A 13,442-nucleotide genomic window follows, 5' to 3' on the forward strand; every position below is an offset into this window, starting at 1 on the left:
TAAAGCAGTTTATCTCTTCCAGTTAAGCACAGAACATGCTGAAAATATGCCGCAGATTAAATGTCACCTGAAGGAGAAAAGGCTGGTTCATGTTTTGAGTGAAAACCTTTCTTGCTGAAGCATTAACCAGTCTCTCGACCTTTTTGAGATGCTGGCAGGCCCAGCTTGTTGTTCCTTTTATTCCAGACTTTCAGCACTCGAGGATTTTCTCTCTTCTCGCCACTGTGTGGGGGAGCGTTTGAACAGAGAATTTTTATAAGTGCATTGCTCAACACAGCTGCGTTTATGTGGTGTCATTGACTAAAGCAATTACTTTTGCCCTGCCAGGGCCTTTGTACCCGAGTATAGTCAACTCAAGTTAATTCAAAATTGTTGTTGTGCTAAAAACATTCAGATTATTATCCAGTAATTTGAATGGAGCAACTTCTAATTAAGAGGAGTAGATGGTATTTGTTTGAAGCATGCGCTGCTTTTTAAAAAAAAAAAGGTTTGTAATTTGGAGCCGCCATGTTTTCGGAAGCTGAGCTGTGCTGATGTGGTTTTGTTCCTGAGGCTTGGCTCCCAGCAAATTTCCCCTTTTCCCAACCTCACCCTGACCAGTCCACAGTGGAGAGAGCTGACACTCAGCCAATAGAAAACTCTGCTCTTCTAACGCAGCCTTGGAAGCCCTGAAAACCCCTCTGTCCCATTCCCCAACTGAGAACCGAGGCAGGTTCTCGCGAAGCCTCTACCAGTGATTCTCATGAACTTCTGATTAGATTTTCTGGGACTTCTTGGGCTGGATTGCCATTCATTTAGCTTTGTGTTTATTTTAACTCCTCCTTTATCCCTGTGGGCAGCAGCTTGCATTTACTTTATGTCGACAACTTATATTTACAGGAAACTTTGTGATATCCGGCACCGACGGGACCGAGCTGTTGCCGTCCCATCAAAACTGCCGGACAAACCAGCGGTAATGTTAAAACATACGGAGCTTTTGAGCTCCGTATCTAGTAACAAACCCTGTTGCTTAGCAACAGCTTCTAAACAGTCGGCCGTAGCTTGCAAGCGTCTCTGTAGCTAAGCAACAGCTTTAGCTAGACCTTGCAGAGCCTGACTGGTTGGAAAAAAAAAAGCAACGAAAAGAAAAAAAAACTTACTGAACTGACTCCTGAATTTTGCCGGTGGATCGAGCATTCCGGACAGTTAACCTCCGGATAAACCAAAGTTTCCTGTATATAGTGCCTTTAGCATAATAAAACGTCCCAAGGCGCTTCACAGAAGTGTTGCCAAAAAAGCCCAAAACTTGACACTCAGCCATTTAAGGAGATGTTAGGACACATGACCAAAAGCTTGGTCGAAGAGGTAGGTTTTAAGGAGTGTCTTAAAGGAGGAAAGAGAGGCGGAGAGATTTAGGGAGGGAATTCCAGAGCTTTGGACCTAGGCAGCTGAAGACACGACCGCCAATGGTGGAGCATTTAAAATCGGGGATGTTCAAAAGGCCAGAATAGGTGGAGCGCAGATGCCTAGGGGGATTAGAGGGCTGGAGGAGATTAGAGATGAGGAGGGGCGAAGCCATGGAGTGATTTGAAAACGAGGATGAGAATTTTAAAATCGAGGTGTTGCTTAACTGGGAGCCAATGTAGGTCAGCGAACACCGGGAGATGGGTGAACGGGACTTGGTGCGAATTAGGCCATGTCATAATTACATCCATCCATGACACAAACATAGGACAAAGTCTGAGTTGGCAGTGTTGATGGGAGGTGCTCCATAGACCAAGGCACAAACTATATTGACGGCCACATGGATCGCACATCCATTGTTTGTTCACCAACTTGATGGTTGATTTTTCTGTGGCGACTGTCCTGCTCTGAAAGCGCGCTTGCTTTCACAGTGCCTTGCACCACCATGCCCACTAAAACCCCATCTGTAATTTGGATGAATGTAGAGAAGTAGCAATAAAATGCTCATTGCATGAACTAAACTCTTGTTAATCAAAACATGTTTTGCATTTACATGAGATAATGAGGAAAACAACTGCAAATGTTGGAAATGTGAAATAAAAGCAGAATGTGCAGTAGATCCAATCGGTATCTGAAAGGATAGGTCCATGTTTTGGGTGTAGCTTCTTTGCCTCCAAATGATGGTCTTCTAGAAGTTTAGATGGGGGTTCTTGGGAATGTGTTAATACTGGAAGAGGGTCCCCTCCCAACCAGTTTGAAAATCACCATTATGTCCCATTGAGAATATTTTTAATTTGGATTAACCTTCTGGGTCTACCTTAATTTTGTTTTAACTTCTTGGGTGTTGAAAATTATTGTGCATTTTGTAGATTTTTTTTTTTCTTTTTCTTTTAATGTTTTACTATGAAGTTGTTTGAGGTTTTTTTTAACACCAGTGATTCTATACAAACTGGTGTGATAACATTTCACAAATGTCCAGTTTTAGTAGGAGTTGTAAAGTTTCATCCAAGGCCGAGCATATCAAGTAGTTGATGCTTAAAAGGCAGAACACGTGTTTTTCTGACAGACCTGCTTCAAAACTTTCTTTGGCCATTACACCTTGGATGCTGTGTTGCCAGCTTAGGGAGTCTGTCTTCAGATGGACACGTCAACAAGTTATAATACAAGGGAGCAGTTGTATAATTTTGCAGTTGGGACTATGGCAAAATGGGTGTCAAACGTTGAACAGGATAATCCAACAGCTGCTAACTGGTTTTCATTTACATCATTATCTCAAGGATAAAGGTGGGAGTGTGCTGCAGTAGTAAGAAAGACAAATAGCCTGGGTTTGAGAAGCCAGCAGCCCGAAAAAACGAGTGCAAAATAGCAGATCTGAAGCATGAGCCTGGCATTGAATCAAGATGTGTTTTTAAAAAATATATAAATCTGTACCTGCGTCATTGGAAAAGTAGAAGAGCACAGCTGCCAGAAGCTGACATGTGATATCAAAGACTTATCAAGGTTACGTAGGATATACAGCACAGAAACAGGCCATTCGGCCCAACCAGTCCATGCCGGTATTTATGCTCCACACGAGCCTCCTCCTGTCTTGCCTCATCTAAATCTATCACCATAATAATCCTCTATTCCCTTCTCCCTCATATGCTTATCTAACCTCCCCTTAAATGCATCTATACTATTCGCCTCAACCACTCCCTGTGGTAGCGAGTTCCACATTCTAACCATTCTCTGGGTAAAGAAGTTTTTTTCTGAATTCCCTATTTGATTTCTTGCTGACTATCTTATTGATGGCCTCTAGTTTTGCTCTTCGCTACAAGTGGTCTCTCTCTCTCTCTCTCTCTCTCCTATCAAAACCTTTCATAATTTTAAAGAACTCTATTTGGTCACCTCTCAGCCTTCTCTTTTCAAGAGGAAAGAGACCCAGCCTGTGCATCCTATCGTGACGGGTATAACCTCGCATTTCTGGTATCCTTAAAAACAGAGTTGGGATAAATGGGTAATTTTTAGGTTGGCAAACTGTAACTGGTGGGGTGCTACAGGGATCAGTGCTGGGTCCTCGGCAGTTTACAATCTAATATTAATGACTTGGATGAAGGGACCGAGTGTACTGTAGCCAAATTTGCTGATGATACAAAGATAGGTGGGAAAGCAAGTTGTGAGGAGGACACAGTCTTACACGAGATATAAATAGGTTAAGTGAGTGGGCAAAAATTTGGCAGATGGAGTAAAATGTGGGGTTATTCACTTTGATAGGAAAAATAAAAAAGCAAATTATTATTTAAATGGAGAGAGACTACAAATTGCTGCAGTACAGAGGGACCTGGGGGTCCTTGTACATAAAACACAAGGTTAGCGTGCAGGTACAGCAAGTAATTAGGAAGGCAACTGGAATGTTGGCCTTTATTGCAAAGGGATTGGAGTATAAAAGTAGGGAAGTCCTGCTACAACTATACAGGGCGTTGGTGAGACCACACCTGGAGTACTGCGTACAGTTTTGGTCTCATTTCAGGAGGGATATACTTGCATTGGAGGCAGTTCAGAGAAGGTTCACTTGGTTGATTCCTGAGATGAGGGGGTTGTCTTATGCAGAAAGGTTGAGCAGGTTGGGCCTATACTCATTGGAGTTTAGGAGAATGAGAGGTGGTCTTATTGAAACATATAAGATTCTGAGGGGGCTTGACAAGGTAGATGCAGAGAGGATGTTTCCCCTCATGGGGGAATCTAGAACTAGGGGGCATAATTTCAGAATAAGGGGTCGCCCATTTAAAACGGAGATGAGGAGGAATTTCTTCTGAGGGTCATGAATCTTTGGAATTCTCTACCCCAGAGAGCTGTAGAGGCTGGATCATTGAAGGCGGAGATAGACAGATTTTTGAGAAACAGGGGTTCTGGGGAGCGGGCAGGAAAGTGGAGTTGAGGCCAAGATCAAAACAGTCATAATCTTATTGAATGGCGGAGCAGGCTCGAGGGGCCGAATGGCCTACTCTTGCTCCTATTTCTTATGTTCTGTAAATCATTTTTGCACCCTCTCCAGTGCCCCTATATCCTTTATGTAATATGACGAACAGAACTGCACACAGTACTCCAAGTGTGGTCCAACTAAGGTTCAGTACAAGTTTAGCATAACTTCACTACTTTTCAATTCTATCCCTCTAGAAATAAACCCCAGTGCTTGATTTGCCTTTTTATGGCTGTATTAACTTGTTGATGATTTGTGTATTTGTACTCCCAGATCCCTTTGCTCCTCCACCCCATTTAAATTGTTATTTTCCAAGTAATATGTGACCTGCTTATTTTTCTTAACAAAATGTAATGCCTCTCACTTTTCTGTTAAAATTCATTTGCCAATTATATGCCAATTCCGCAAGTTTATTAATGTCTTCTTGAAATTTGTTGCAGTCCTCCTCACTGTTGACCATCCCCCCCCCCGCCCCCCCCCCCCCACCCAAAAGAAATTTGGTGTCATCCGCAAATTTAGAAATTGTGTTTGATTCCAGAGTGCAAATCGTTAATATAAATTGTGAACACTTGAATAAGAGAAATAGATTAGTATTAATAGTGAGCCGTACTGTTAATCTAGACCAACATTTTGTGTTCTTCAGCTGTTGTTGTAAAAAAAAAAGGAAGTGTGCGCTGATTTAAAATATATTGCTTAGCTTGGGATCAGTGAAACCAGATCGGCATCATTAAAGAGTGTTGGTGTGCAAGCAAGCGATGAATGGTGTGCTTGACATGCTGCTTGATGGGTGAAGGAATGGCAGCTTGGTGTTGGTCCGCAAACAAGAAAAATAACTTCAGAGTAATGCAATACTTGCACTGTAGGAGGATAAACTTTTATTTTTCTAATAGCGGAGCTAAGATGCTGAGACCGTTCGTCATTTTGAGCCGTAACAACACAGTCAAACTTTCCACCAACTTAGTTTCTGTTGTTATTTCGGATTTCCAGCATCTGCAGTATTTTGCTATCGTACTAGTTTCTCCTGGTGTTCTTCCAGGTATTTTGTTTTCTTGGCTGACCACTTATACTTGGATCGAGGCGGTGTCGCCTTGGAAGAGAGCTCGAGTGTTTATAAATACCGCAGTCAGTGGTGTCATTAAAATGCCTCCTGCACCTCCTCTGGTTTGTTTTGAGCTTTACATTTAACATGCAGACAGCTCGGTTGAAAACCCGATGACATATTGGCAGCAGCGCTCTCCGCCTGCGTCCCTCATTACTGTGATGCCTTAGCCGTACGAAGGCATCAGCAGAGGATAGGCGTCTCTCTCTGGTGGGTAGGAGAGTGATGATGGGCAGGAGAGTCTTCATCTGGCTGCTGTGGTATGCATCTGGCAGCTGGCTAAAGGCAGCACTAGTCACGTGCCTTAGGCAACTAGCTAAGAGCGGCGCTGTGCACCTGTCCCGAGCGTCAGGATTTGTGTGGGAGGAAGTTGAAGGATGAAAAACCAAAGCAAAAGGAACTCTTCATGCAGATATGATGGATCGGTAAGCTTGTACACCAGGGATACATTTATTAAGTGGTAGGCCAAGTCTTGGTGTGTGTTACACTTGTTAAATATACTTAGTAAAAGTTCATACTCGTGTTGATAAAGCTCAATTTTTCTCTCACTCTGCAGCCTGACGGTGCAGGGCTGCTTTTATTAAAAAAAAAAAAAAAAAAAAAAATCTCTCCCAAATTTGCCCAAAATGATGCTCGGATTTAAAGCTGCCCTATTGCTTATAGCTATAAGGAATGGCTGTACCAGTTGAAGGGCAGAATAGTCTCATGCAGGTTAATTCCAGAATCAACAAGCTTTCGTTCAATGGTTTTTCTGTTGATTGAGTTGATCTTGTACAATTCTTTTAACTGCTGCATAACACACGTTCCATTTACTTTTCTTCATGCTACGGAAGGTTGACGTCAAATTTTCAATTAATTTTTTTGAAACCTCCAAATTTCAAGAAACATAGAAATATAGAAACTAGGAGCAGGAGTAGGCCCCTCGAGCCTGCTCCGCCATTCGATGCCAGCGCACAAAGCGAAACCGCGCAATAAATTAATTTTTATTAACCAATCCCCAAATGATTGCCCATCTTACCTGGTGCCTCAGTGCCAGTAGTGAGTTGGCCTGGCCCTATGGGCCCTGCTTTCTATCAGTACAAGGGTTATGCAAGGGGCTGTCTATATCCATAATTGGTCGCTTTCACCAATAGCACGTGCACATGCGTCCGTTGTATGCGTAACTTGACTCAAATGTACTAGTGTGTAATTTTTTTTTCTCTCCGCATTTTTCTCCTCTCTTGGAAAGTGCTGACTCATGCAGCTGTGCGAAGCTAGCCATTGTGTTGGGCTAATTAACCAAGGAGGGCATCACTCTTGACCCCAATGTTACCTTTATCCTCACCTGAGGTTACAATCCAGCACTTAACCAACCAAGTTACTGGATAGCAATTAGAAACTCGCATCCTGCCTCTCTGCTCCACCTCTTCCCCTGGGGTGCTGTGACAAATTAGAGTTTCCCCATCAGGAAAAAACGTATAGCCCGCCTCTTGCGTGCTGTTGAATTTTGGTGATGCTTTTTTTATTTTTAGAGTCATTCCATTACTTTCTCTCTCTAGCCATCTGCATTGTGCTATTCAACAACTGCTGGCAGAGGATAGTTCCCCCACTTACATAAGAACATAAGAATTAGGAGCAGGAGTAGGCCATTCAGCCCCTCAAGCCTGCTCCGCCATTCAATAAGATCATGGCTGATGTGATCTTGGCCTCCACTCCACTTTCCTGCCTGCTCCCCATAACCCTTGACAAAAGGTCATCAACCTGAAACGCTAACTCTGCTTCTCTCTTCACAGATGCTGCCTGACCTGCTGAGTGTCTCCAGCATTTTCTGTTTTTATACCCTTGACTCCCCTGTTTTTCAAAAATCTGTCTATCTCCGCCTTGAATATATTCACTGACTCGGCCTCCACAGCTCTCTGGGGTAGAGGATTCCAAAGATTCATGACCCTCCGAGAAGAAATTCCTCCTCATCTCTCTCTGTTTTAAATGGGCGACCCCTTATTCTGAAACTATGCCCCCTAGTTCTAGATTCCCCCACGAGGGGAAACATTCTCTCAGCATCTACCCTGTCAAGCCCCCTCAATCTTTTATGTTTCAATAAGATCACCTCTCATTCTTCTAAACTCCAATGAGTATAGGCTCAAGCTTTCCTCATAAGACAACCCCTTCAACTCGGGAATCAACCTCGTGCACCTTCTCTGAACTGCCTCCAATGCAAGTATATCTTGCCTTTAAATAAGGAGACCAAAACTGTACGCAGTACTCCAGGTGTGGTCTCACCAACGCCCTGTACAGTTGTAGCAGGACTTCCCTACTTTTATACTCGATCGCTCTTGCAATAAAGGCCATTATTTGATTTGCCTTCCTAATTACTTGCTGTACCCACGTGCTAACTTTTTGTGTTTCATGTACAAGGACACCCAGATCCCCCTGTACCGCAGCATTCTGTAGTCTCTGCATTTAAATAATATTTCACTTTTTTATTCTTCCTACCAAAGCGGATAACCTCACATTTTCCCACATTATACTCCACCTGCCAAATTTTTGCCCACTCACTTAGCCTAGCTATATCCCTTTGCAAACTCTTTGTGTACTCCTCACACTTCGAAGACTTGTCACTGTCACTCTTGCCTCCTGAGTGGCACCTGGCAACCTAGGGATTGTTCCTTGTCAGAAAATGCCTGGTCTCTCTCAATCCATCCTGGGAAGGACTGCAGCTGAGTTCTCGAATCCAGTGGCACAGGACAGCAAACCAGAATGCACCATTCTATGCCAAATACTACTTCAAAGAAAATGTAATTTTTGCTTGAGAATAAGGGGACTGTTTGTTGCTGTAGCTGTCTTGAACTGTCTGCCAAGGTGACCTTGCAGGCAGGTGTGATCGGCCTAGTGAAGACTCAGTACTTACTGTAAACATGGAGTAATGGAGGCTTGAACATTGATTGCAGTGCTGTTTCTTGGCCTACTTAGCAAAGATAAATAACACTTTGGTTCAGCCATCGTTTATATTGTATCTCTTTCCCCCGCCCCCCCCCCCCCCCCCCCCACCAAAGTTTACTTTCCTGCACATTACATTCAATCACTGTATAATTTCATTCCGTGGTGACTAAGTGGGTGAGGAGCGTGATTATGCAAGGGAGCACGGCATGTGCAAATTTGTTTGGTCCTGGCAATTTATTTCAGTCTTGGCCCCATGTTTAATTCAAAAGCCAAATATTGCAGATGTTGGAAATCTGAAATAAAAACAGCAAATGCTGGAAATACTCGGCAGGTCAGGCAGCATCTGTGGAGTGAGAAACTGAGTTAACGTTTCAGGTCGATGGCTTTTCACCAGTTCTGATGAAGGGTCATCGACCTGAAACGTTAACTCTGTTTCTCGCTCCACAGATACTGCCTGACCTGCTGAGTATTTCCAGCATTTTCTGTTATTTATCCCATGTTTAAGTGATGGGTCCTGCCTTATTTTAACCAGTGGATTTGCTAATTGGGGTCGATGTCTTTGAGTGAGCTCCTGTTGACTAGTTATTATTCTCAAAGGGGGAAATTGGAGGGTCTGAAGGGCCTATTTTTGGGAATTATTTCCAGTTTGAGGTCTGCAGTTACCTTGTTAAATGCAGCACCTATTTGTATTCCTGTTGCCGATTTACACTGCTGGTGTCAAGTGCAGGCTAGTGCGCACAATTTAAATTACATAGAATGTACAGCTCAGAAATGGGCCATTCGGCCCATCTGCTCCATGTTGGTGTTTATGCTCCACACCAGCCTCCTCCCACTCCTTTGCCATCTCACCCTATCGCATGTCATTCTATTCCTTTCTCCCTCGTGTGTTTATCTAGCTCCCCCTTAAAGGCATCTGTGTTATTCGCCTCAACCACTCCCTGTGGTAGCGAGTTCCACATTCTCGCCACTCTCTGGGTAAAGACGTTTCTCCTGAATTCCCTATTGGATTTATTAGTGACTCTTATATTTATGGCCCCTAGTTTTGACCCCCCCCCCCCCAATGCCGCGCCCCGCCCCACAAGTGGCACCATCTTCTCTACGTCTACCCTATCGAACCCCTTCATAATCTTAAAGACCGCTGTCGGGTCGTTTCAAGGCTGATGGTGTACTCCACCTGTCAAGTTCCTCATTCAACACTGCCGTACAGGGGATGCAACCCACGTAGCACGGGGAGTGAACTTACAGCAGCAGTCAGACCTGCGATTGATTCCAGTCCTTCGAAATAGGAATATAGTTCTGTACTACTGTTGCACGACTCTTCCAAGTATTTTTAACTTTTCATTTAGAATTGAGTCCCAGTGCTTTAAAACAATTTTGTATGTTACTATTGTCACTATTTGTTGTATGTTTGCATTGGAACTAGACCAAGGACTCTGTGTAGCACTGGTTACTAATGTCCAAAAATGTTCATTTCACAAATTCAGAATCTTTTGCATTCTAACTACAGTACATTTTTTTAGTTTTAATATATACTGTCGGGTTCCCTCCATCTAATTGCCCCTGTACTAATGAACTGGATCTGCGGCACATTGTGTGTCCTAAAACTCTGCTGTTGGCGAATCCGTGCATTTCCTCGGATCCAGTAGGTGTCCTCATCAACCCAGGCCTGTGCTCTCTCACTGCATTGTGTCACCTCACTGATTTCTGGGTGAAAAGGTATTCTAAACATGCGCAGTAGATGGAGCACGAGAGCTTGCCCTGTGCTGCACACCAGATGCGTCAGTGTCATTCTTTTGTATATTATCCGTTATTAAAAAATAGAGGAGAAATGATTTGCATCTCATTGCTTTGAGATTGGGTGTCATTCTAATCAAAATGATTTGCATTTTCTAGAAGTTTTTAAAAAAAATAACTTTTTGAAAATGTTACATTTCCTTGCTGGCTTCAGCCTGTTTTTTATTTTAGGTAAATTTCAACCTTTTTACGGTTAGTAACGCTCTCGCCCTCCCCCTTCTCCATCCTAAGGCAAGGAAGTTAAATTTTAACACTATCTCTGCCAGTCTTCATTTTTTGGCTGAGGCTGAATTCTCTGTGAATTGGGTTTGGCCAAGGAAGGAAAGGTGGACCGAGAGTAGCGGCTCCTGGATGCTGTACTGCCAAGTGGTAGAAAGAGGGTAATCATTGTGTGTTGAAAGGAACCAAGCCCTGTCCTGCTGAAGTGTCTGCCAGAGATCAGGCACTCTTCTTGGATGCGCAATGTCGAATTCAGTCCTAAAGATAGCATTTGGCAGACACCACAGGTGGCCATCAGCATGCTCTTGTCTGTTCAAGAGTTGGCTGTCCATTGTTTGAGTGAAGTACTTTGTCTTGCAGACTGACTTCTCAAAGGCAAGACTTAGCTTGTTTTTAAAGGTTTCATGGGCATACAAAAATTATTTATTTTGCATACAGCAGTTAGTTTGGGTTTAGTTCAAGGCGAGATGTAGTTATGTATGTAGGATGTAAACAAAGACTAGTCGAGCACTGGTTTGAAGCTGTTCCATTTTTGAACTGACTTAAATTACTGGATGTTACTGCTTGCTTCTGTGAATGACAATCTCTGAGCAAACCTGTTGGGTCACTGAGTCAGTTACATGTGCCCAGGTTGACTGATTTTAATGGTCTTCTGAAGTGTGCACATAGTGGAAACTCTACATATAATCTAGAGACAATAAATGGGCTTATTCATCCATTGGACCTAGTCATCCATAGTACACCATCTAAGGTGACATCGTGCCCAGGGGCTCGCTTCAGTTTACAAGAGGTGAGGGTTTGCCAATGGGAGCTGACGTTTTTTATGTTGGGCCCAAATTAACTTCTAAAAGGTAGTGTCAACTAACCAAAGGAAAACCGTGTGCATCGTTGCAGGACACGTTTATTGGTGTAGATCCTCGTAAATCATCAAAATACCAATAATCTCATCAACTTGCAGATCGCCGAAGTGTTTGAGGAGCTTGGAAAATCTGTGTCCACAATTTAGAGACAGTGGGACTGCAACGATGTGAAGAGCTGTCGAGGTGGGATAAATCAAGTCTCTAAATCAAATCCCTTCAGCACTGAGTAATCGTTTTGAGTTGCAACAGGAATTGGAGCCTCCTGGAAAGTTGGGTAGTTTCAAGAGTTCACATTCTCGAGTTTGTGACGACTTTAACATCGCCTCCTAGACCGGTCCAGGACATTCCCACGTCGGTCCTGCAGTGCTTGCAGCAAGTGCAGTTACTCATATATTTGTTTTACATTTTTTTTAAAAAGGGATTTCTTTTTCTTGTAGGTCCAAATGCATCTTCACCGGATGCAGACTAGACGATCTTCAAATGTTATTGAGGTGGGTGCAATTCTTTATATAAATACTATGTATTTTAGAAGCAGTTGCTGGTTAGAATACAATATCAGACTTTCCATAACGTGTGACTTGTACGTGTTTCTGTACCATGTGTGCAATGTATTAATTTGTATTTAAATGCAAGAAGTTCTATGTACTAATGTGGGGGAAAATATTCTGTATGATGGTGCTGGTTTTTTTTTCAGGAGCCAAGACTTATTTTGGAAGTTGAGGGGGAAAAGTGTGATCACCGAGTTTGTTTGATAATTGTAGGTGGTCATTGTAGAAAAATCACTCAAGGACTCCACGGAACATGAGGCCAAAGGGAAGGCTAGTCATTACTAAAGAGAGAGACATTGGAGAGGAGTTGAATCCTGAAGTGATTGAGAGCGAATGGAGTGGTATTATGATAGTTCAAAGGAAAATTTTAAAATAGCTTAAGCTAGAGAAAGACAAAGCACCAGGACATGACGGGATGCATCCTGAAGATGATGAGGCAGGAAATTGCCATGGCGCTAGATATTATATTTCTGTGTTCTATTGAGTGTGGACGTGTGTCCGAGGACTGGAGAATGGACAATGTACTATTCATTTTTAATGAGTTAGATAGAGCTAATCTTGGTAATTACAAGCCAACTAGACAACATTTTAGAGTCAGAGTTATACAGCACAGAAAGAGGCCCTTCGGCCCATCGTGTCCGCGCTGGCCATCAAGCCCTGTCTATTCTAATCCCATTTTCCAGCACTTGGTCCGTAGCCTTGTATGCTATGGCGTTTCAAGTGCTCACCTAAATGCTTCTTGAATGTTGTGAGGGTTCCTGCCTCTACCACCCTTTCAGGCAGTGAGTTCCAGATTCCAACCACCCTCTGGGTAAAAAAAAAAAAAAAAGTTTTTCCTCAAATCCCCTCTAAACCTCCTGCCCCTTACCTTGAAACTATGCCCCCTGGTTATTGACCCCTCTACTAAGGGGAAAAGTTCCTTCCTATCTACCCTATCTATGCCCCTCATAATTTTGTACACCTCAATCAGGTCCCCCCTCAGCCTTCTCTGCTCTAAGGAAAACAACCCCAGCCTGTCCAATCTCTCTTCATAGCTGAAGTGCTCCAGCCCAGGTAACATCCTGGTGAATCTCCTCTGCACCCTGTCCAATGCAATCACATCCTTCCTATAGTGTGGCGACCAGAACTGCACACAGTATTCCAGCTGGGCCGAACTAGCGTTTTGTGCAGCTCTATCATAACCTCCCTGCTCTTGCCTTCATTAGCCGAGGCATAGAATATAAGTATCCCATATGCCTTTTTACCCACCTTATCTACCTGTCCTGCTGCCTTCAGGGATCTATGTACATGCACACCAAGGTCCCACTGATCCTCTGTCCTTCCTAGGGTCCTAACATTCATTGTGTATTCCCTTGCCTTGTTAGCCCTCCCAAAGTGCATCACCTCACACACTTTTCAGGGTTAAATTCTATTTGCCACTGTTCTGCCCATCTGACCAACCCATCTATGTCGTCCTGTAGCCTGAGGCTTCCCTCCTTGCTATTTACCACTCCAACAATTTTCGTGTCATCTGCGAACTTGCTGATCATACCTCCTACATTCATATCTACAACATTAATGTACTCGGAAGAATGAAATGACCAGGTATCTAGATAGAGAAA

General features: G+C 43.3%; 1 long non-coding RNA gene across 25 annotated transcripts in view; it reads left to right on the forward strand.

Moving 5' to 3' along the window:
* The window catches only part of LOC147105863 (uncharacterized), a 272,831-nt gene that overhangs the window by 37,456 nt on the left and 221,933 nt on the right, over nt 1-13,442 (forward strand). For all 25 annotated transcript variants that reach the window (XR_015081613.1, XR_015081608.1, XR_015081610.1 and 22 more), the window contains exon 2: nt 11,731-11,784. This is a non-coding gene — a long non-coding RNA (uncharacterized LOC147105863). The remainder of the gene's footprint in view (nt 1-11,730; nt 11,785-13,442) is intronic.

Source organism: Somniosus microcephalus, chromosome 17 (assembly GCF_052327205.1).
Source record: "Somniosus microcephalus isolate GS21.2 chromosome 17, FLI_Smic_1.0, whole genome shotgun sequence".
In the NCBI taxonomy this organism is placed as follows: domain Eukaryota; kingdom Metazoa; phylum Chordata; class Chondrichthyes; order Squaliformes; family Somniosidae; genus Somniosus; species Somniosus microcephalus.